Source organism: Neofelis nebulosa, chromosome 9, assembly GCF_028018385.1.
Source record: "Neofelis nebulosa isolate mNeoNeb1 chromosome 9, mNeoNeb1.pri, whole genome shotgun sequence".
Taxonomy (NCBI): domain Eukaryota; kingdom Metazoa; phylum Chordata; class Mammalia; order Carnivora; family Felidae; genus Neofelis; species Neofelis nebulosa.
In genome coordinates this window covers 125,571,802-125,596,678 of record NC_080790.1, presented here as the reverse complement: position 1 = coordinate 125,596,678, position 24,877 = coordinate 125,571,802, and the positions used below count along the sequence as shown (strand labels likewise).

Here is a 24,877-nt window from a genome sequence, read left to right as displayed (position 1 = left end):
CATGCCCAGGAGATGTGACAGCTGATTGTCCTATCCAAACAAACACTGCAGAAATTTATTATAACCAGCAAGGATATTCCGCTTCTCTTCCCACAGTATCTACTAATTCTTATCTCAGACAGATATGTCTGTGATTTGGATGAATGTTCTGCATAATTAGAATTCTTTGCAGAACTAAGGAGAAAGCAAAGGGTTTCAAACTTAGACTTCATTGAAAAGAAAACTGATTTTTTTTTTAAAAGAGGAATCCTGGAGGAATTTGGGAAAGCTATTTTTAATTAGGAGTTGAGCAAAGTGTTATAAGAAAAACATAGACAAACGAAAATACTGTTTATATTTCAAAGCCGATGAAACAGATTCTGCCACAACATTTTCCCAACACTAATTCCCAGCAAACCATTCCTTAGGAAAACTATTTTTATCTCTTTACCAACTTAGTTGATAAGTATTTCATTTCCAGTGCATATATGGACAAGCTATATAAAGCAAAATTGTTTTCATGCTTTAGAAACAAGTATTTTGCAAATGGAAACAAAACTTATAGTGCTATAATGTTTATTTGCTAGGTTGACAAATGACTCTGGGGCCCCTTAATATCATGAAGTCTCAGAACAAGAGTCCATACAAGGAATAGGCTTGACTCTCAAAAACTCCAGAAGCCTGGTCTCTCCAAGCCAGAACAGCACTCTAGAAAAGTGCGATTGTTAACTAATCCAAAACACACTTATATGCCTTGTTTCACTGCTTTCCATGGCATATAAGATGCCATCGTTCTCATTTTTCATACAGAGAAACTGCAGCTCAGAAAGGTTGATGTCCAAGGTCACCAAGTGCCTCGGCCACCACACTCAGCTCCCTCAAGCTATGCAATGGTGACAGTCACGGTGTGGCAGTGGCAGCACTAAGTTACACTCACCTCATGTTGGGCCCTGTTCTTTGTGCTGTTCTTGTCAACTCCCAGAACCCTGACAACAATCCTAGGTAGGCGGTAGGCAGGTTTGTCCTTGGCCATCACCTCTTCTTGCTCCACCCTGCCCATTATACATGTCTTGCGTCTTTCCCCACACAATCTAAATGGGCACCCCAGAATCCTCAGAATCCTCAAAATCCCCAGATTCTCTCTGTCCAAATCAAAATCGACTCTCAAATGTTGATAATTGCTGAAGCTAGATGATGGGTGATGCGCGGTTTCTTTATTTTACCTTTGTTTATGCTTCAAAACCACCTCACAAGGGCGCCTAGGTGGTTCAGTTGTTCGGGCATCCAACTCTTGATTTCAGCTCAGGTCATGATCTCACGGTTTGTGGGTTCAAGTGCCAGGTCGGCTCCATGCTAACAGTGCAGAGCCTGCTTGAGATTCTCTCTCTCCCTCTCTCTGCCCCTCCTCTGCTCGTACGTGTGCGCTCTCTCTCTCTCTCTCTCTCTCTCTCTCTCTCAAAATAAATAAACTTTAAAAATTTTTTCAAATAAAAAATAAATAAAATCACCTTACAAACATTTAGCGTGTTTTGCTCTAACATGGAACCTGACCTATCATAAAGAGCTTAGAAGACTAGCCTCCATAACAAGGAATTAGAAGGCATGCTATGGAAGATGGCCATGTCATAATAGAAGAAAGTGACACTGATTCATCCATTCTTTCCATGAACACAAAGTGAGGGCCCATTATGCTAGGATATATAAAGGTCCAGTGAAGGACTCCAGTCCTCAACAAGTTAAGAGTTTGGTACCAAATAAAAAATGAATGCAAAAATAATTACAGAAGAGAACTATCTGTGAGAAACGCTATAAAAAGCAAAGTTCAAACAAAGTGCTATGTGAACTGGGAAAAAAAGTCACATCAGGACATCTTCCATTACGCTGAACTCTCTGGGGCAGCTCAAACTTTGTGTATGAAACAGTAAACATTAACTTAAAATCAGTTAGTGACCCACAAGAAGAAATGGAGCTAAATCCAAAAGCAAAATTAGGGCTGGAATTCCCACGTGCCCTTTTTTATGGTAGTATAAGCATTTCCAGATTGTGAAATCTGGGCCTGTCAGTGAAAAGGGGCAGGATTCCTCTGAAGTCCTGTGATCAAAACATACTGACTGGAGAAGATTTAGCTGTAAAGAAGCTCACCAGAACACCAACTGTAACACTAAAAACTGAGCAACAATGTAAATGTCCAACAATTGGGTTTGGTGATATTATTCATTTCAAATGATGCACGGTAATCCATATGTAACAATTAAAAAAATAAAGACGTTCTCTCCCTGATGAGATCAGGACTAATCATGGTAAAAATTCATTAAAAAAACAAAAACATAAATAGCCAATTAAAGAGAGAAAGCATTAAAAATGTATGATTTGCCTAATACTTGGGGAGACCAAGGCGTTTTCTTTGAAAATAAGTTCTAGTAATTAAAGTTCCTGCATGAACCACACCCATGATGCATGTCTATGTTTTCTAGTTTTTACTGGAAAGACATGTGAAGTAGTCTGAAGGCAAAGTCCTATATTTTGATGAATTTTTTCCTCAATCTTTTCAGAGGTCTCTTCTATCTCTAATTTAACAAGAAGTTTATTTTTGTCCTTTACCTTTACCAGGTCTTTCAAACACATTAAACTTATTTATTTATTTATTTATTTATTTATTTATTTATTTATTTTAATTGGAAACACTTTGAATTTTTTTTTAATGTTTTATTTATTTTTGAGAGAGAGAGAGAGAGACAGAGTGCAAGCAGGGAAGGGGCAGAGAGAGAGGGAGACACAGAATCCCAAGCAGGCTCTAGGCTCTGAGCAGTCAGCACAGAGCCCGACGCGGGGCTTGAACCCACGAACTGTGAGACCATGACCTGAGCCGAAGTCGAACGCTCAACCGACTAAGCCACTCAGGCGCCCCACATTAAACTTACTTTTCACAAAACAATGTCTTTTTTTTCCCCCTTTATGTCCCCAAATCTCATTAGCCTATGTAACAGTTATTTTGTAATCACAAGAGCAAGTAAAATTGGTGCAAATAGGCTTGGGAACAAACCCAGCTGACTCTTGGTCATCACCATCACCACCATCACCATCAGCAGCAGCATCGTGACAGATATGTACAATTGTTCACTCTGTGCCAGGCACTGTCCTAAGCACTCTACATACATCAAATCCTTTAACCCTCACAGTCTAGGTACTACTGTGACCATCATGTTACAAGTAAGGAAACTGGGGCACAGTGAAAGTAAGGAACTTACCTGAAGCCACACAACTAGCAAATAGTAGAGTGAGAATTCACATGAGGCAGTCTGGTTCCAAGTTGGTGACCTTAAATGTTTATTTACTTATTTTGAAAGGGAAAGAGAGAGAGAGAGTGTGCACAAGCAGGGGAGAGGCGGAAACAGGGGGAGAGAGAGAATCCCAAGCAGGCCACACGCTGTCAGCGCAGAGCCTGACGCGGGGCTCGATCCCACAGCCTGCGAGATCATGACCTCAGCCAAAATCAAGAGCCAGTCGCTCAGCAGACTGAGCCCCCCAGGTGCCCGGGTTGGTGACTTTAACCACTACACTCAAACACCCTAAACCCAAACAGGTGAGAGCTGCGCTGTGCTGGCGCTGTGGAGCAGAGCTGCCCCAAACCAGTGTCTGCAATCCCATTTCTGGGCTGCTCACTACAGTAATGACCAGTCATCTGTGGCTTTTCGAGAGAGAAAATGACTTTTTAAATGACATCAACTAAAATTTAAACGGCCACATGTGGCTAGTGGCTATTGTATTTGACTGCACAGTATAGAGTTGTTCACTGGCCGAGAACATTCAGAGGGCCATGGAATTAAACACTACGTTTTATAGTGAAAATGAAGAGGATCTGTTACTCTAGCATCTGTTAAGTGGAGATGAAGAAGCTTCTCCTATGTATTAACTGACATGAAAAGATACTCATGGGGTGCCGGGGTGGCTCAGTCGGGTAAGCATTGACTTTGACTCAGGTCATGATCTCACGGTTCATGAGCTCAAGCCCCACATCAGGCTATCTGTCTGCTGTCGGCACAGAGTCCACTTCAGATCCTCTGTCTCCATCCCCCTCTTGTGCATGCTCGCTCTCTCTCTCTCTCTCTCTCTCTCTCTCTCTCAAAAAAACCAAAAACCAAACCAAAAGAAAAAAACATGAAAAGATACTCATGATGGTGTTAAATGGAAAATATGAACTATAACACATGTAGAATATGATTGAAAAATCATGAATACAGGGGCACCTGGCTGTCTGGCTCAGTCGGTTGAGTGTCTGACTTTGGCTCAGGTCATTATCTCTCAGTTCACGGGTTCAAGCCCTGCATTGGGCTTGCTGCTGTCAGCATGGAGTCTGTTTCGGATCCTCTGTCTCCTTCTCTCTGCCCGTCCCCTATTCATGCTCTCTCAAAATTAAAAATAGAAACTTAAAAAAAAAATGATGATTAGAAAGACAGTAAATATATACCAAACTATGGTTTCCTCCAAATGGAGGGTAGTGGAGATTGCCGGTGCCTTCCGTGGTGGGCACTGCACAGTGCCAGACCTACAGGCATTTTCTCTTCTTCCATAGCAACAGAATCCCTATATTGTTGGGAACAGCAATCTGTCCAACTAAGAGACTACGTTCACCAGCGTCCCTCACCTATAAGAAAGGACAATAAGATGTAAACTGAATGTGTTGGTTGGGACTTCCAGTACTTTAAAGCACATCCTTTGTCTTCTCCTTTCCTGCTTCTTCCTGCCTTGAGGAAGGACTGTTTGGTTAGAGCCAGAAGCCCAGTGGTGACCACAAGGTGACCATGAGAGTTATAGCCATGGATAAGGACAGTGAAGCAGAAAGAGAGAAAGATGTTGACTGCCTGATGGCACTGTTGAACTACCATGCCAGCAACAGACTGCCTACTTTGGACTTAATTTTTTTGAAAGAAAAATAATTTGTCTTATATTTTTTTAAATGTTTTTTAACATTTATTTATTTTTGAGACAGAGAGAGACAGAGCATGAACGGGGGAGGGTCAGAGAGAGAGGGAGACACATAATCTGAAACAGGCTCCAGGCTCTGAGCTGACAGCACAGAGCCCGATACGGGGCTTGAACTCACGGACCACAAGATCATGACCTGAGCTGAAGTCGGACGCTTAACCGACTGAGCCACCCAGGCGCCCCTAATTTGTCTTATTTAAAGCACTGTTATCAGCAGCCAACAGAATTCCTAGCCAGCCAATCTATTCAGAGGCCATTCCTCCTCTTCAGAGAAAAACATCCTAATAGAAACACAATTCTGTTCTTGATTGGCCTAAAGATAATTTCGTCCCCCTCATAAATAACTTGTTCAAGAACCAGGCCTAAGCCAAAAGGCACTGCATTGCCTTGATGACAGCAAATGGTTCAAGAATGGGCACATGACCCAATACAGGCCAATGAGATTTTAGGATTAGTATACTGGGGGCTTCTGAGAAAAGTTTTCACTTAGAAGAACAGAGGAAGAGAGAATCTTTCAATTCCTTTGGTGGGTGCTACACACGGACCTGGGGCCCAGAACTGCCACAGCTCTTTTGCTGCTGGCCTAAAGATGAAACCAACAACCTAGGAAGGGCACCACCAAGAGAATCTGAGGGAAAGAAGCCTGGCAATGGATTAAGTTAATGTTGAAGTCAGTCTTACCTCTGGAACAAGTACAAGTTATATGAGCCAAAAACATGCACACTCTTCAAAGAGATTATCTTAAAGGCAATGGAATAGGTGCTAACAGTTATTCAAATACTGTGAGAAAGGCAAATAAGTCAGGTCTTATTACAGACCCCAGGGGCACGCCAAGTTGGGCATCAAAATATTTCTGCACCTTTCCCTCTCCCCTGCTCATTTGCACTCTCTCTCTAAAAAAAAAAAAAAAAAAAAAAAAAAAAAATTAAAAAAAAAAAAAAGCTTTTGTTCTTCTACAGGCTTTTGCAAAAAAAGATTACTGAATACATGTACATGTTTCAAAGGCCTCATAATAATGACAACAATTAACATTTATATGTCCAGTACTTACTACCTGCCAGGCCTTGTGCTGAGCCCTTTAGCTCATGCAATCCTCATGAGCTAGTTATATCCATTTTACAAATGAGGAAATGCTGAAGCTTAGGAAGAAAAGCTAAGTAACTTGTGCACAAAAGTAGAAAGTGCCTGGGCCAAGATTTGAAGTCATGTCCAAAGGACTCCAATGCCTCCTCACCATGACTTTGTATTGCTTCCTTAGGATACATAAAAACACATCTAGGATTTCCCCAAGACTGCGTTATTTTAAAATATGCTATTCTCCAGGGGTGCCTGGCTGGCTCAGTTGGTAGAGCATGCGACACTTGATCTCGGAGTTGTGAGTTCAAGCCTCACACCAGGTTACTTAAGAATAAAATAAAATAAATATACATATATACTGTTTTCTTGAACCTCTGAGCATACTATATTCATCAAACTACAAGCCCCAGGTTTTTGGTCTGGAAAATATGGCCATATGGACCACGTGTAACATGCAGAGATCATCAAGAACCACTGATGTTAACCCTTGTGCACACAAAAAAGCAATATAATTACATATGTTTAACTGATGTTGAACGGTAGGATGAAACCACCAACTTTTCTATTCTTTTTCAACTTTCCTTTTTCTAAAAAAATTGAGTTTATTTATTTATTTTGAGAAAGAGAGAGAGAGAGGGAGAATGAGTGGGGGATGGGCAGAGAAAGAGGGAGAGAAAGAGAATCCCAAGCAGGCTCCTCTCTGACAGCGCAGAGCTCAATGAGGAACTGATCTCACAAACTGCAAGGTCATGACCTGAGCCAAAACCAAGAGTCAGATGCTTAACTGACTGAACCACCCAGGGGCCCCTTCAAGTTTCCTTTCGGGGGTAAGGAGAAGCACACAGTAGGTAGGTTTGTGGAAATAAAAGTGAGAGAACAGAAGATAACTCGTATATACAAAGTCCCTTCTAGTGGTCAGGTTTTATAATAGTTAACTCTCAAAGGATCTCATGAGACATTTCATAGATAAAGGAAGTGACTAAAAGACTTTGCCCAAGGTTACCCTGATCTGCCTGAAACCCAAGTTCTTGTTCTTTCCACTGTGTAACTCTGCATTCCCACAAGCTCTGGCATTTCCCAAATGTTGGTTAGAACAGTGACACTGAGGTCACAGGAACCCTATGCCATTTTGTTAGCTTCTCCCTGGAAATATTATTTTAATTAAGTTTCAGTGACTTTCAACCATGATGCCTTCAGCTTTAATAGATTATCCATAAGAAAATAAACTAAGTTGAAAAGATCTAATGCCTCAGGTTTTAACTTAGAAATCACAAGGATATAGGTAGCGTGTTTCAAATAAGTGGATTTAAAATAATACACTCAGTATTTATTTTATTAGGCAGTAAAATACAGTCAGAAAACAGGAAAATATTAAGCTTTGGTACAAATATTCAAATAGAAACACAGTCTAGTCTCAAAAGTACACTCAAAAAGTACACTCAAAAAGTACACAGAAAATCACTCAAAAAACTGCACCCAAATCTGCCTCATGTACAATTAAATTGTTTATGAAAATTTAGAAGTTATACATTTAAAAATTTTTTTCAATGTTTTTATTTTTTTGAGCAAGAGACAGAGTGTGAGCAGGGGAGGGGCAGAGACTTTTGAGAGAGAGAGCACAAGTGGGGGAGGGCGGAGAGAGAGGGAGACACAGAATCTGAAGCAAGCTCCAGGCTTCAAGCTGTCAGCACAGAGCCCAACGCGGTGCTTGAACTCATGAACTGCAAGATCATGACCTGAACCGAAGTCGAACGCTTAACAGACTGAGCCACCCAGGTGCCCCTAAAAGTTATATTTTTTTTTTTTTTTTTTTTTTTTTTCCAACGTTTTTTATTTATTTTTGGGACAGAGAGAGACAGACAGAGCATGAACGGGGGAGGTGCAGAGAGAGGGAGACACAGAATCGGAAACAGGCTCCAGGCTCCGAGCCATCAGCCCAGAGCCCGACGCGGGGCTCGAACTCACGGACTGCGAGATCGTGACCTGGCTGAAGTCGGACGCTTAACCGACTGCGCCACCCAGGCGCCCCTAAAAGTTATATTTTTAAATGACACATCTATGATTATCTCATTTTCTTTTCTTTTTTAATTTTTTTTAATGTTTATTTATTTTTGAGACAGAGAGAGACAGAGCATGAACGGGGGAGGGGCAGAGAGAGAGAGGGAGACACAGAATTGGAAGCAGGCTCCAGGCTCTGAGCCGTCAGCCCAGAGCCTGACGCGGGGCTCGAACTCACGGACCGCGAGATCATGACCTGAGCTGAAGTCGGACACTTAACAGACTGAGCCACCCAGGCGCCCCTGATTATCTCATTTTCCAAGCGGTTAAAATCCTCAAATAGAGAATCTTATAGCACAGAAGTAAGAAGTCTTTATTATTCCTTTGATAAAAATAAAAACTAAAAACAAGGGCTTTTAGGTATAAAACATTTTGTTCCCTTTTTCTGTTTGAAAGTTACTGATCACCTGCCTGTGTATTTCCCCAAATCCTACCATTTTCAGAGGCATCTAGTTTCTCCCTAATACCCTGTAGCTATTAGTTGTCCCAAACCAAAGGAGAGTGCTAGTCATTTTTTTCAGCAAGAAGGGCGTGCCAGCAGTCCACACAGAAGCAAAGGCAGTGGCTGAAAAATGAAATGGAGCAGGAGGTACAGAAGTCTTACCTATTTTACATTGTGAGACATATTTCAGAAATAATAAACACACAGATCAACAGAAGAGAATAGAGAGCCCAGAAATAAACCCACACATGTACAGTCAATTCATTTATGACAAGGAGCTAAGAATACACAATGGGGAAAGGATGGTTTCTTTAGTAAATGGTGTTGGGAAAACTGGGCAGCACATGTAGAAGAATAAAACTGGGCCACTTACACCACACACAAGAAACCACCCAAAATGGATCAAAGACTTGAACATAAGACCTAAACCATAAAACTAGAAGAAAACATAGGCAGTAAGCTCCTTGACATCAGTCTTGGCTATGATTTTTTTGAATTTGACACCAAAAGCAAAATTAAACATGTGGGACTATATCAAACTAAAAAGCTTCTTCACAGCAAAGGAAACCATCAACAAAACTAAAAGGCAACCTACAGAATAGGAAAAAATATTTGCAAATCACATATCTGATAAAGGATTTTTCCTTTTTGTTTTTGTCTTGACAGAGAGAGAGAGAGGGTGCAACTGAGAAAGGAGCAGAGAGAGAGAGAGAGAGAATCCCATGAGGGGCAGAGAGAAGAGAGAGAAGCGGGGCTCACTCGAAGTGGGGCTCATGTTTTACCTGAAGCGGGGCTCTAGCTCACCCAGATATGGGACTCGAACTCACGAATCAGGAGATCGTGACCTGAGCCAAAGTCAGATGCTTAACAACTGAGCCACCCAGGCCCCCTTATAAAGGGTTAATATCCAAATTATACAAAAAACTCACACAACTGAATAGGAAAAAACCAAACAATCCACTTAAAAAATGTGCAGAGGATCTGAATAGACTTTTTTTTCCAAAGGAGACATACAAATGGCCAAAAGGTACATGAAAAGGTACTCAACATCACTAAACGTCAGGGAAATGCAAATCAAAACCCATGAGGTATCACCTCATGTCTGTTAGGATGGCTTTTCTCAAAATGACAACAGATAACAAATCCTAGCAAAAATGTGGAGAAAAGGAAAACCTTTACACTGTTGGTGGGAACGTAAGTTGGTAGACACTATGGGAACACTATCGAGGTGCCTCACAAAATTAAAAATACACCTACCCTATGATCCAGCAATTCCACTTCTGGTATTGATATGAAGGAAATGAAATCTCTATTGTGAAAAGATATTTGCACCTCCAAGTTCACTGCAGCATTATTTACAATACCCAAGACATAGAAACAACCTAAGTGTCCATTGACAGAAGAATGGATAAAGAAAATGTGGTATATATACACAATGCAATATTATCCAACTATGAAAAAGAAGGAAATCCTGCCATTTCCAACAACATGGATGGAACTTGAGGGCATAATGCTAAGTGAAATAAGTCAGAGAAAAACAAATACTATGATCTCACTTATATATGGAATCTTAAAAAAAAAAAACAACAACCATTGATAGGAGAACAGATTGGTGGTTGCCAGAGATGGGGGTGGGGATGGCAAAACAGGTAAAGGCAGTCAAAGTACAAATTTCCAATTATAAGATAAATAAATCCTGGAAATGTAATTAATGTACAGCACAGTGACTATAGTTAACTAGATATAGTTAACAATATAAGACCAATGTCAAATGTATTATATGTTTGAAAGTTGTGAAAAGAGCAAACCTTAAAAATTCTCATCACAAGAAAAACAAAACAAAACAAAAATTTGTAACTATGTGTGTTCATGGATATTAACTAAATTAATTAATTTATTTATTTATTTTTGAGAGAGAGCTACCTGAGTCAAAATCAAAAGTCAGATGCTTAATGGACTGAGCCACTCAGGTGCCTCCTCCCTGCTTTTTTGAGGGTGGATGTTAATTAAATTTATTGTGGTAATCATTTGATAATATTATATATATCAAGTCATTTTGTTGTATACCTAAAACTAATACAATGATAAATATCGATTACATCTCAACAGTAATAAAAAAGAATCTTGTAATACAGCTTTAATCATTTCTGGAATAAGGAGAGGTTAAAAACAGACATAAAGTAGGGCGCCTGGGTGGCTCAGGTGGTTGAGCGTCCAACTTTTTTTTATGTTTATTTATTTTTGAGAGAGAGAAAGACAGACAGAGCATGAGCTAGCTGGAGAAGGGCAGAGAGGGACGGAAACATAGAATCTGAAGCAGGCTCCAGGCTCTGAACTGTAAGCACAGAGCCTGACGCGGGGCTCAAACTCAGACTGCGAGATCATGACCTCAGCTGAAGTCAGAGGAGCATCCAACTCTTGATTTTGGCTCAGGTCATGATCCCAGGGTCGTGGGATCAAGCCCTGCATCGGAGCTCCATGCTGAGCGTGGAGCCTGCTCACAATTCTCTCTCTCTCCCTCTATCCCTCTCCTCTGCTTGCACTCTCTTAAAAAAAAAAAAAAAAGACATAAAGTAAAATACGTTCATTATTTTAAAAAGAAGTAATAGATAATATTTACTGAGTGGTTCTCATAGGAAGGCTGTGCTAAGTGCTTTTACTACTGTGCTCAGTGCTTTAACTATATATTTAATCCTTGTAACAATTCTATGCAGTAGATACTATTATTAAGGAACTTATTCAGCATCATACATTTATTCAGAATATTTCCAGGATTTGGTAAACCCTTAAAATTTTGCTCCCCCCCTTACTGGCTGATTCTGAACAACTGACTCTCTGAATCTCAGTCTCCACAGCTTTAAAATGTTAACTACATACTATAGTCCAACATCTGCATTTTCTAATCCCTTATCACTGGTGTCACTAAATATCCCATCTTCCCATGTCCTAAACCAATTCCAGTCGAAGTCTGAATAGTATTAGGGCTACCTCTGTTTTACCATCATGTGCATGGGAGGTCTGGCTGCCTTACCCCGTTCCCATACCCCAGAAGCCAACCAACAGGCTGAGTCTGTTTCTCTACCTGTCCACTCCTGACGTCTTTCCCCTTTCCCAACCAATTCATCTTGCTGAGGTTCCAGCATGACTTTTTTTTTTTTTTAAGGTTTTATTTTTAAGTAATCTCTACACCCAACATGGGGCTCAAACTTACAACCCTGAGATCAAGAGTCGCACGCTCTACCAACTGAGCCAGCCAGGCACCCCTCCAGCCTGACTTTTAATGATACCAGTATTGAGTGGAGTCATCTACATCATCCTCAAGGGTAAAAGAGAATCAAAAACAAATCCCTGAAGAGTTCACATTTCTTCTACTTGAATACTAGAAGATTAGGTCACTGGGGTAATGCAATTTTGGTTAACTGGCAGTCACCCAAACAAGCCTTTAAAGGAAATTCTAAAATGGATCAATATACTGTACTGTTTGATAAATAGTACATGTGAACATAATTGAATCCTTGACTAACTAAAAAAGTTGCTATATTTCAGGGGCGCCTGGATGGCTCAGTCGGTTGAGCGTCCGACTTCCACTCAGGGTCATGATCTCCCAGTCTGTGAGTTTGAGCCCTGAGTTGGGCTCTGTGCTGACAGCTCAGAGCCTGGAGCCTGCTTCCCATTCTGTTTCCCTCTCTCTCTGCCCCTCCCCTGCTCATGCTCTGTCTCTCTCTCTCTCTCTCTCTCTCTCTCTCTCTCTCTCTCTGTCAAAAATAAACATTTAAAAACAAAATTTAAAAAGTTGCTATATTTCAGCGTGGTCATCTGAACACTGGGACAATTTGGTTTTGGCCAAGACCTCAATAAGAAATGCATTCTAGGGGTGCCTGAGTGGCTCAGTTGGTTGAGCCTCCAACTTCGGCTCAGGTCATGATCTCGTGGTTCGAGAGTTTGTGCTGACAGCTCAGAACCTGGAGCCTGCTTCAGATTCTGTGTTTCCCTCTCTCTGTCCCTCTCCTACTCGCTCTCTCCCTCTCTCTCTCTCGAAAATAAATAAACATTAAAAAAAAAGAAAAAAATGCATTCTATATTATGGCTTCCAGATATACACAGAAAGAGCTGAAACAAAAGTTTTACAAACCAAAGCTTATTCTTCTTACATGAGATGCACTTTTTTTCCATTATTTCTATTCTAATTTTTTATTTTAAAAAAATGCTGGAACTTCTCCCCCAGATAATTCTTTAACATACTAATGTATAATAACAATGTGTAGTTCGAAAAACACTGACATAAGCAGCCTTTCCACTGTGTGGTTTTGCCAATACACAAGACCAACCTAAGAAAACAATGTTGTGAACAACCAGTATTAGACACAGCATATGGGCTCTATTTTTTAAAAATATATGTTAAGCTGAATCATTAATTGATTTTTCTCCATGTATCACAGCAGAGAATACAGGACAAAACATTCCTTTAATATGGAGACAGTGGGATTTAACAGAGTACATGACTTGGTATTAGAAAACCTAGATTCATTTTCCAAACCCTAAAGAAATTCTAGATCTGAGCAATGATCATTAAGAGCTGCTAAAATCATTCTGTGAAAGACTAATGAGAAACTTACAATGGATGGACCATGCTAACAACATCTGAACCCCATGATCAATCTTAAAATCACATCCAGGGAGGGGCGCCTGGGTGCCTCAGCTGGCTGAGTGGTTGACTCTTGATTTCGGCTCAGGTCTTGATCCCAGGATTGTGGGATGGAGCCTTGTGTGGGGCTTTGTGCTGAGCATGGAGCCTGCTTAAGATTCATATTCTCTCTCTCTCTCTCCCTCTCTCTCTCTCTCTCTCCCGTCCCTCATTTGTGCACATGATGAGATGCATGGCACCACCTATAACGTATAATGGCCAAAAAAATTAAGGGAAGGGAGGGACACATTAAAGGGATGCAACCAACAAAATCAAGAATGTGGTAAGTCGTACAGGACAAATGACCTAGTTTTTCAACAAATAAAAGCAAGGGGAACGGGGGGAGAAAGAGGAGGAGATTGCTATAAATGAAAAGACTTAAGAGACAATCGACCAGATGTAATAGGTGGATCCTGTTTGGATCCCAATTTAATCAATTGTAAAAAGACATTTATGAGACAGCTGAGGAAACTGAATACCAAATAAATACTAGGTGTTTTTTAGGAATTACTACTGTTTGTTTTTCAGGTATGATGCTAATGGTATATGATTACAGGGAAAAGGGGGCAAGGGAGAAAAAGTCCTTATCTCTTAGATACATACTGAAGCATTTACAGATAAGATGATCCGTCATCTAAGATATGCTTGAGAATAATCCAGAATGGAAAAAAAAGATCCAAGGTGGAGAGGGAGTAGGGGGTATAGATAGAATAAAACTGACCGTATCTTGGTAACTATTGAAGCTGGAGTATGGGTATATGGATATTTATCATACTATTCTTTGTACTTTCATATATGTTTAAAATTTTCCATATTAAAAAGCTATAATATAAAAAGAAAATAAAACCTAGATTCAAACTCCAGAGTTTAGTAGATATAGGACTTTGGAATACTCTTGAATACTCTGATCTTCAATTTTCTCATCTAAAAATGGGAATGATAATGATAATCCTTGCCTCACACAATTTTTAGGAGGAATGAAATGAGATCATGGATTCACATCTTTCGGAAATTCAGCCCTTATAAACTGCAAAACTCTTACATATGTTATCATAATAGTTAGTTCTCTCTCTCTGCGATGGTATGGAAGCAGACAGAGATTGTAGTTTTGTTGGGTTAGAAACAGGTAGGGGCGCCTGGGTGGCTCAGTCGGTTGGGCATCGGACTTCAGCGCAGGTCATGGTCTTACAATTAGTGAGTCCGAGCCCTGCGTCAGGTTCTGTGCTGACAGCTCAGAGCCTGGAGCCTGCTTCGGATTCTGTGTCTCCCTCTCTCTCCGCCCCTCCCCCACTGACACTCCATCTCTCTCTCTCTCTCTCAAAAATGAATAAACGTTAAAAAAAAAAAAAAAAGAAAAGAAAAGAAACAGGTAATGGGCTGAGTCTCTTAGAACTTCCCCAAATTTTTGTTTTGTAATATCTCCTTAATATGACAGTGTTTACTGTACATTGGCCCTTTTCTCCCAAAAGGAAAGTGTCAAAATTTATTAACAATAAACTGAAGTTCTCCAACTTGAGTTGTTTATATATCTTGTTTACTTCCTCAATTATTCATACTTCCCCTACTAAAGGTAGAAAGTAAATTTACAGGAGACTGTGGTGTTGAGATAAAACTGAATACAATTAGAAATCAATGTAATCTAAATAGCACTTTGTTTGAAATATTCCAGGTGCTTTTCAAGAGCAGATATGTATCTTTCAGCACTAATACTTCATGTCAAATAAAAGGAAATTAGCAGAGGTTCAAGCCTAAGTAACACAAAGGGAAACTTGGCCCCATCTTGCTTCAGCTTGCAGAATGGGTTGAAGGGAATCAGGGTGATCATTCTATAACACAATTCTGATTAAGTCATTTCCCTTCCTTTCAATGGCTTCCCTCTGCTTTCAGGAAAAAGTCCAAATTCCTGAACAAAGGTTCAGGTGGCTGTCCAGCCTTACATCCTCCCTTTTCCCCTAGTCTAAGCCCCTCTAGGACTGATGTCCCTTGTCATCACTGGTGGGGCGAGTCTTCCACTCTCCTCTCCCTTACCTTTTAGTGGTCAAGTCCAGTTAATTCTCCTGAGGTGTCTCTCAAATCTGCCCTCTCCATTCCATTCCTGCTGCCACTGCCCGAGATCAGGCCTTTTTTTAACCTTTACTCCCCCATCTCCCCAAATAGGACATATCCTTATTGCTTTTTCTGATTATAAAACAACTCATGCTCATAAAAAAATAAATAAATAAGGCAATAAGGAACAAAAGTCTCCCCATGATCTCCTGACATGGACATAAAAAACCTCTCTATTACACTCATATTCATAGCACCATTACTGACAATAGCCAGAAGGTGGAAGCAACCCAAGTGCCCATGTGTGGAATGGATAAACATAATATTTATACATTCTATGTACACACAACGTGTACGTATACATACAATAAAATATTATTCAGGGGCACCTGGGTGGCTCAGTAGATTAAGTGTCTTACTCTTGATTTCGGCTCAGGTCATGATCTCACCCGTGGGCTCAAGCCCCAGCCCCACATTGGGCTCTGCACTGACAATGTGAGGCCTGCTCTCTCCCTCTCTCTCAGCACCTCCCTACCCCGCCATCCATGCGCGTGCTCTCTCTCTCTCATAAAATAATAAACTTTTAAAAATATATATTATTCAGCCTTAAAAAGGAAGGAAATCTGACACAGGCTACAACATGGATGAGCTTTGAGGCCATTATGCTAACCGAAATAAGTCAGTCACAAAAAGACAAATATTGTACAATTCCATTTATATCAAGTATCTAGAGCAGTCAAATTCATAGATACAGGAAGGAGAAGGGTGGTTGTGGGGGGGGGGGCGCTGAGGGAAGGGGGAAAGTGGGAAAAGGGGAAATTGTTCAATAGATAAAGAGTTTCAGTTTTACAAGATGAAAGAATTCTGGAGATTTGTTGCATAACAATGTGCATATCCTTAGCACTCTGAGCTATATGCTTAAAATATTTAAGATGGTAAATTTTATGTTATGGGTATTTTGCCATAATTAAAATAAAAAAAATTTAAAAAGAACTACTCTTTCTAGACATTTTTCCTATAGATTTGTATGTATACACTTAAAAAAGCAAAAATAGGAACACACTGTACTGTAATGCACTTTTCACACCTAACCATATGATGCAAACATCTTTCTTATATATATAGCTCCCACCTCATTCTTTTTTTTTTTTTTTTAATATTTGTTCATTTTTGAAAGAGCATGCACAAGGGAGGGAGAGAGAGAGAAGGGGACAGAGGGTCTGAAGTGGGCTCCATGCTGACAGCAGCGAGCCCTAAGCTGGGCTGGAACTCACAAACCTCAAGACCACGACCTAAGCCAAAGTTGGATGCTCAGTGAACTGAGCTACCCAGGCACCCCTCACCTCATTCTTTTCTAATGGCTAATAGTACATATCACAGGACTGCATCATAATTTAACCAGTCTGTTTTCAACATTATAAAAACATCACAGTCAACATCTTGCATATTTTCTCAATATGTCTTACAATAGGCATCTGCTTTGTTTTTTACATGCCCGGTTTCTGGTATCAGTATCAATATTTTCCAAAGGAAAAATACCTCCTTCTTATCCAAACATCCATCCTGTACCTAGCCTCCTCCCCTCTAGCCACTCTTGTTCTATGAGGCTAGTTTGTTCCTAGGTATATTATTTTTCATGTTGTTACTTTCATCTCTCCTACAATTTCATTTTCTGACTATTACTGCTTACATAAAGCTATTGCTTTTTGTCTGTTATACCTGCTTGTTCACTTAACCTTATTATACCTAATTATTTTTACTTAATTCTCTTGAATCTTCTCAGCAGGTCATTGTATCATACGTAGGTAGACAGTCATACTGTCTGCATAGTGACTAAGAGCAAAAGCTCTAGGTGGCTCAGTCCCGTTGAGCATCTGACTCTTGATTTTGGCTCCGATCATGATCCTAGGGTGGTAGGATTCTGTGCTGAGCGTGGAGCCTGCTTGAGATTCTTTCTCCCTCTCCCCTGCTCCCTTGGCTCTCTTTCAAAAAAAAAAAAAACAACAACAACAAAAAGAGTAAAAGCTCTGGCCTCAGGCAGACCTGGATTCAAATCCTGTATGACCTTGGGGAAGCATTTTACCTCAATTTCCTCATCCACAGACTGGGAATCATAATAAAGGCTATCTCACAGGATTGTTCTCAAGATTACATCATTAATTGAGGCTCGTGCATGAAAAGTGCTCAACACTTACTAGTTCAATAAATGTCTAATACAGGACAATAATGAAAATATAACTCACTCCACACTATGCCTTTTATTTTTTGTTGTTGTTGAATTACACTGACATACTCCTTGTCAGCAACTGCCTTGCTTTTCACTTCTTCAAAAAAGTAGAAGCTGTCAGACTCCTCGTAAAGATCTGTGCTGTGGATGTTATCCACTCTTACCTTTTTGGGAAAGTAGTGCCATCCGTTTCCCCTTTCATCTCCTGTATTTTCTCAGCCTCTCTCCTCAGTACTTGGCTCTTTGCCATCAGCATTTAAATCTGCTCACGTCTCTCTCATGCTTAAAACTTCACCTTATTCCCCAATCGCTCTCCAGCCTTCTCTCTCTCCCCTCTCTCCCTTCACAGCCAAACTCTGTGAGCTGCCTACACTTTGTCTTTATTTTCTCACATCCCACTCTCTCCTCATCCCACTGATATATTACATTGAACCTTTGGAAGCTGCCGATATTCTAGATTCCACCCCCATCATTTCACCAAATCTGCTCAATTAGGTCCCCAGTGACCTCTATATTTATTCATCCGAAGGACACATTTTAATGTTTAACTTATCTTACTTGAAACCTAAGCAGGATTCTGCAAAATTAACCTCTTCCTTTGGCTTTCATGACTGCATTCTCCTGTTTTCCTTCGACTTCTCTGGCCATTCCTTCCTAGTATAGTCTAAATGAACCCTTCTTCCAAGAGTGTACAACACAGTGGCCTCAAATGATCTAGGCCTTTCTTTCTTTTTTTCAAATCTCTCTTGATGGTTCTCTTCCAATGTTAAGTTTCCAGTTGTACTGGATTCATGTACTATACCCCATAAGTGTACCTTGGAACATGTTTGGAATGCATGCTGTGAGGGCAGGAATCTGAGTCCTTACTGCCCCCACAATGCCTGGTGCATAACAGACGCTTGATAAATATTCTTTGAATTGCCATAAATGAATGGCTGCAATGTGAAAAACAGATAAGAGGAATGAAGACCGAGAAGGAGCACAACTCCCCCCCCATCTTTCTGAAACCATACCTCTGATCAAACACATGCAACATACAACACACACTTACTGCATGCTTAAAATCCTTTGATGGCTCCCCAATGCCCCCAAGCTAAAATCCAAATTCTTCAGAAGTTACAAAGGAGATACAAGGAAAGTCTGAAGCAGCACCTGCTTTTCTCTCAAACATCATCTAGCCAGACCACTTCCACTTCTTGGAATCTGTCTCTAGCCAGCCTATGAAATCCTTGCAGATGCCCAAAAAGGCTGCACTCTAGCTCTGGGGCTTTGCACATGCAGCTCTCTCTGCCTAGAACATTGTGCACTTCACAATGCTCATCTGGCCAATACAAAGGCAGCCTTCATGTCTCATTTTGGAAGTCATCTTCTTTGACCACCTTCCCTAGCCTCATTTCCTGAAATCTTAAGTTAACTGCCTTCTCCAGGCATTCACGGTCCCCTGTATGTCCAAAACCATAGCTTGAATCACAATGCATTCCTGTTTACACGGTAAAACCGTGGAGTTCCCTGAGGACAAGACGTCTCATTCACTCCACCCATGGCGTGGCGATCAGCCCAGGCCCCGGCACACAATACATGCTCAGTGATGGACTTCCTTGTAGTAGTAGCACTGATAAAAGCTCCAAGATATTGAGAACTTACCTGCAAGGGTTTTAAATATAAATTTAGTTTGCCTTATAAGACAGCTATTATTATGCCCATTTTGCAGATGGGAAAACTGATGTACAATGAAGTCAATCCTCTCTGGCCCCAGGAGAGTCGCACCGACACACATTTTCCGCAGTTTTGAGTTATTCCCCAACACCCAAATAAGAGGGGCTTTCTTTTTCTAAGAAACTTGCAGGTCAGGAGGAGCAATGGGCCCAAAATACAGTAAACAGCCAAAAGCGCACTCCAAGCCAGCGCCAAGTGGGGTTGCAGGGCAGGAGGGGGCGCCGCCCCGGCGCGGCGCAGGGGATTAAGGTCTGGCCCCAGTCTCCTTCCCGGGGGTCCCCCGCGCTCCAGCCCTAGGTCTGCTGCGACGAGTCGACGCCGAAGCGGCGTGTTTGGGTCGCGACTGCCCGCCCGGCCCTGCTCACCTGCAGTCCTGCCGCCTCGCTGAGCCGGGGCCGCCGCCGGCCCGCTGCGCCTCCGCCGGGCTGCTTGGCGCCCGCAGCGCGCAGCGGAGCGCGTTGCCTTGGCGACCGGAGCTGCCGAACTCCCGCGGCGGGCGCTACGGCGGCTCGGAAGGGACCGGGACGGTTCGCGTCCCCTTCCGCGGCCCCAGAGCCGCCAGAGGAGGGAAAGGGAGTGGGAGTTGGGGTCCTGAGCCGTGAAGGACCAGGGTGGGGTTTGGCAGCCTGAAACTAGGCCCCAGGAGAAAGGGAAAGGAAAGAAATGCTGAGGGAAAGGGAAACAGTAAGGCGGGGGAGGGGTGGGGACTTGTACCTCGGATCCCGCCTTTGCCTCGGTTTATCTCTCTGTAACCAGATACGGGGACAGTTGGAGGAGAGAACGGGGCCATAGGCGGAAGCTTGCTAGACTGGGAATATTTAAAGACGAGAAAACTGATGTGGGAGGAGTGGCAGATGCGTTTCCCTTTAATCTCAGAAGGGGTGGTGTGGCAAAGAATGAATAAACTTGTTTCTTTGGGCTCAAGGTGAGAATTAGATCATCAGATTGCATTTTAATATGGCAAATTTAGCTTCTGATCAGCAATTATATTTCTTGAAATAACCCTGCAAATATACTGAAACATGGGCACAAGGGATATTCATTGCTCCACTGTTTGTAAAAGCAAACTGGTTGAGACCAGTCTAAATGTCCATCAGATGCACCCGTAAAATGAATTTCTACAGCAAGAATTAAGAGAGACCGAAATAAGGATGTAAATAAAGTCTAGAGATAAAGACCTGTCTTCAAGCTCTGCTTACACCAATGGTCTCCAACCTAGTCCTGTCTTTGTATCTACTATTACTTCCAACTTACCAACCTTGCCCCAGTCTATTCTCCACACTGAAGCCAAAATGTCCTTTTTAAAATGTAAACATGATCATGTCCTTCCCCTGTTCAAAACCTTTCAACAACCTTCCCATCATATTTGGAATAAAATCCGGAATTGTTCACCATGTTCAGCTTCACCTCTCACCATTTCCCCTCTTGTTCATGCTCCAGCCACATTGGCCTTGTTTTTAAGTAAATCATGTTTTTAAACACACACACACACACACACACACACACACACACGCACGCAGAGGCCCAAAAGGGTGTCGCTTAGACAGAATTCCCAAACGTGTGCCCAATATGTAGTCTAATTGCAGTTTCAACCTCCCCCAGGCATGTAGTCTTAGCCAGTCAGCCAGGAATTTTTTAATCCTCACCAAAGAGTCTGCCACCTGGTCCCTCTCCACACCCCAAAGAAGGATGAGGTAATCTGCATAAGACAACTTGCTTTTCCCCTAGAAAGTGGCCTTGTCTACAACAATCCTTTTCTTCTAACAACTTTTTTGCCCCCACTCTCCTTCTGTAAAAGCTTCCATTTTGTAGAACTTCAAGGAGTGCCTCTCTACTTGCTAGAGGAGTAACACTCAATTGATGAATCACTTAAAAAAACCAACTACACCTTCAAATTTACTGGGTTGAATTTTGTTATTTAACACACGCTTCTGTTTCACGGCCTTTCCTCTTGCTGTTCCATGTCGGGACCACTCTTCCTCTGCGGTTTGCTTCCTCATTTCTTTAGTATCTCTGTTCAAACGTCAGGTCTTCAAAAACACCTGCCCTGACTATTTAAAATAGCAGACCCCCACCAACTCTTGTGTTCTCCTTGCCTGTTTTATTATTTTTCTTCCCAGCTCTTGTCAGTATCTGACATTTTCTATTTGTTTATTTAAAAATACATACATATTTTTACATTTATTTATTTTTGAGAGAGAGTGAGACAGAGCACAGGCAGGGGAGGGGCAGAGAGAGAGGGAGACACTGAATCCAAAGCAGGTTCCAGGCTCTGAGCCGTCAGCACAGAGCCCCTTGCGGGGCTCGAACCCACGAACCCTGAGGTCATGACCTGAGCCGATGTCAGACACTTAACCAACTGAGCCACCCAGGCACCCTTATATTTGTTTATTACTTGTCTCTTTTTACTACAGCATAAGCTCTTTAAAAGGCAGGCATTTTGTTTTGTTCCCTGCTGTTTTCTCATCACTGGGAACTGCCTGGCACATAGTAAGAGCATGGTAAATATTTACTGAATAAATGAATAAGTTAAGTGAAAAAAGCAATATGCACCACTATGTGGTTGGAATGCTACCATGTGTAAAAAGGGAATGATAGATAATACATATAATGATGGCATATGCATCTATAAACTCTGGAAAGAGATCTGGGAGATGAGGGGGTAAGGTAATACATTTTCACTGTACTTTTATGCAGTATTTTTAAAAATCAAGTACCCATAGTATCTTTTCGAACAATATATAAGAATGTGTGGGACTAGAATATGCCACCCCAGAGCATGCCACTTTGAAATAAGAATTATTTCAAGCCGAAAACAACTGAGAAGTAGACACAGAAAAGCTCTCTGCCCTCATCCTTATGAATTTCCCTTTGTGAAGATGTTACCCCCACCCTCTCCATCAGGAAGAGCAGAAGTTAAACAGGAGATAACTCTGGACTTTTATCAAGAGAGGGATCTACATAATAAACCTTACTAAAACAATCCTTCCACTAATTTCTCCCGCTTTACCTCCCTAATAGCCTAAACTGCTTTTCATTGTCTTAGAACTTCTCTACAAATTTAAAATGTATCATCCTTTGTCAGAATGGTATACAAACCTCCAGGCCTCCCCTGCCCAATCAGTGAATCCAGAGGGTAGAGGAAAAACTTCCTCCCTTACAAGGGAAGAAACAACCTAGTTTTGACAATCAACACGTAAAGACAGGAGGGGCTGTCTTAGGGCAGCAGTGAGCTCCCCAACCTAGAGGAAATGCGAGGGGTTCCTGCATGACGTGGGAAATTGGAACAGATGATCGGCTTTCCCCATGTTTGCCACCTAGATGAGGTACACTTAATCACTAGGGTCAGAAACACTGAGAGACTGGCAAGATCCCACAGTTGGGCAGATGAGAAAATGAAAAGTCTTCAGCTGCCAGGTAGACCCGGTGTTCCTCGCTGAATGTACACAGCAGCGCTCACAGAATGTAAACAAATAGCAGACAAGGCTGCTGTGGAATCACAAATATGACAATATTCTCCTCTAATACCACGAGTGGGTCCTGCTTCGTTCTCAATCATAACTCTGGCTCTGCTCTAATCCTCCCACCTCCTGGGTAAACCAATGAGATACGTAACCATCCAATGGCCCCTGCTTCTCAACTTTATCCAATTCAAAACTGTTCCCTACTTGCTTAAACCCTCCTTACAGATACACGGCACAAACCCAAATCTTACAATAAGCTCTTCCCAATTCCCTCTTAGAGAGATACCTCATGTTTTCTCTGATGTGAATTCTCCTTTGCTGTACACGCTAAATAAATCTGGTATTTTTTTGAGTATAGGTATGTCCCTGAGGGGATCTGATCACGGACTTCATTACAGTCTTCGCTTTCTTTAGGCCAGTCCAGCAGTACCCGAACAGGAAGAAGTAAGGATTTAAGGGTTACCTGAAAGGTTCAGTGACCATGAGGCAACTCCACTTGGGCAGGTATTGAGTGGTAAGGGTGGGGGTCAGGTGAAGAGCTCAGGTAGGAATTAGGAAAGCTTAAGTAATTCTCCTTCCTCTGCCATCAACCTTTTCTGTGGCCTTGGGTAAACCATTTCACTTTGAGCCTTTTTCCATTTCTGTAAAAAAAAAACAAACAGATTCAGATATTTCTAAGGCTTCTTCCAATCTAAATATTTTAGGATGCCAAACTCTACAGGTTCTTATATTCCCAGGTAAATGTTCCCCTACTTAGTCATTTGTATGACACTCTCCTCTCATCGTTGTTGCCATATCTGCATACCACCTGCACTGTTACATATATAAGTGAAACAGTTCCCAATTTTTTTTTCTTAAAATAAACTCCCAGTTTTAACTTAAATTTACCCAGCAAAATTTACATCGCTTCTTAAATGGACAACCCGCGTTGCTGAAGCGGCCTCGGCCTGTGTGGCCAACCTAGTAATCTAAACTTCAGCGAACACCCTCAGTCCCACTGATTGGCTGACTCACCTTTTTTGGTATAGAGATCATGCACTCTTTCTAGAAAGGACAGCACTTCTGCAAGTCACGAAACAGAAACCAGACCCCCTCGCAGCAATCCCCAGGCACTAAGGAACCAGACCCCCTTGCACAGTCTCCCAGAGCAGCGATAACGTCTCTAGCTGGCACGAGCAAATCTGCACATAATCGAGAAATGTTGGGACCACTGCATTCCCTGTACCGATGACCTGCCCTGAATCCCTTGAAAAATCCCTGGGCCAGGCAGAAACCTCGGCGGAGTCGGCATTTGGAGAAGAGTCTGCCTTCTCCCCAGGTGGCCAGCCTCCCGAATAAAATTCATATTCCTTTTCAAGCAAAACTCACCTCTTGAGTATTGGCCTTTGGAGCCACGGGCAGCCGAACTTGGGGTTCGGGAACACTGCTTGCTACACATGAACGGATTTCTGCAAGCACACACACTGATCCTAAAACAAAACAACGTTCCTTACCTGGAGATGGGCTTACCTTTTGGAGAGACCTGGAAAACGAAGCCTTCGCTCTGTCAAAAATGGAGGCAAGCGAATGTTAGAAACCTGTTAGGTACTAGCGGCGAACGAACTTTCTCTTTGGTTTGAAACCCGACTTGCTCACTCTGCCTTTTTCAGCGTTACCTAATGTGTTCATGCACCCAAGACCCTCCCATTTACCCCAAGTGGTTATAGGTTCCGCATTTTAAGAAACAACGCTCATCTTTCCCCGATTAGCTTGGACTCATCTTTCGGTTCTCAGATTAAATACAAATTCCTCAGAACACCCTTCCAGTGTATGTAATTTTAACAGATTAAAACACACCCCCAACCACATTATTCTCCCCTCACATAGTAAGCGTTAATAAATAAGCTTTTATTGAAAGGACATTCCCTCATACTACTTCTTCAGAGTACTCATCACCGTGTGTCACGGTGCATTTATGTTCGGTGTTAGACTCTTAATTAAGTAGGCCATAAATTCCTGTGTGTTTTTGTACCTCAGATCTCGACACATAACGGGCTCCCAGTGAATACAAGTGAGGTGAAGGAATAAAGCCTTCACACCTCCCGCAGCTCTGGGCCGCTTTCGCCCCATCTCCCACCTCAGCGCCAGGCGGCGTTAACCCCGCCTTCTCCCTCAGCTCCAGGCCGGTTTAGCCCCGCCTCCTCCCTCCCCTCTGGCTT

General features: G+C 41.9%; 1 protein-coding gene across 3 annotated transcripts in view; it reads right to left on the bottom strand.

The window, feature by feature from the left end:
- The window catches only part of PKIG (cAMP-dependent protein kinase inhibitor gamma), a 99,774-nt gene extending 75,059 nt beyond the window's left edge, over positions 1-24,715 (bottom strand). The window contains exons 1-3 of one of the 3 annotated variants that reach the window (XM_058685732.1): positions 24,691-24,715; positions 24,189-24,222; positions 23,143-23,320 (exon numbers count right to left, since the gene is read on the bottom strand). The gene's annotated coding sequence lies outside the window, so the exon portion shown is untranslated. Of the gene's footprint in view, positions 1-15,254; positions 15,319-19,580; positions 19,710-23,142; positions 23,321-24,188; positions 24,223-24,690 lie in introns of those variants that run through there. The other 2 variants (XM_058685730.1, XM_058685734.1) reach the window with 2 other exon arrangements.
- Between the last annotated feature and the right edge of the window lie 162 nt (positions 24,716-24,877).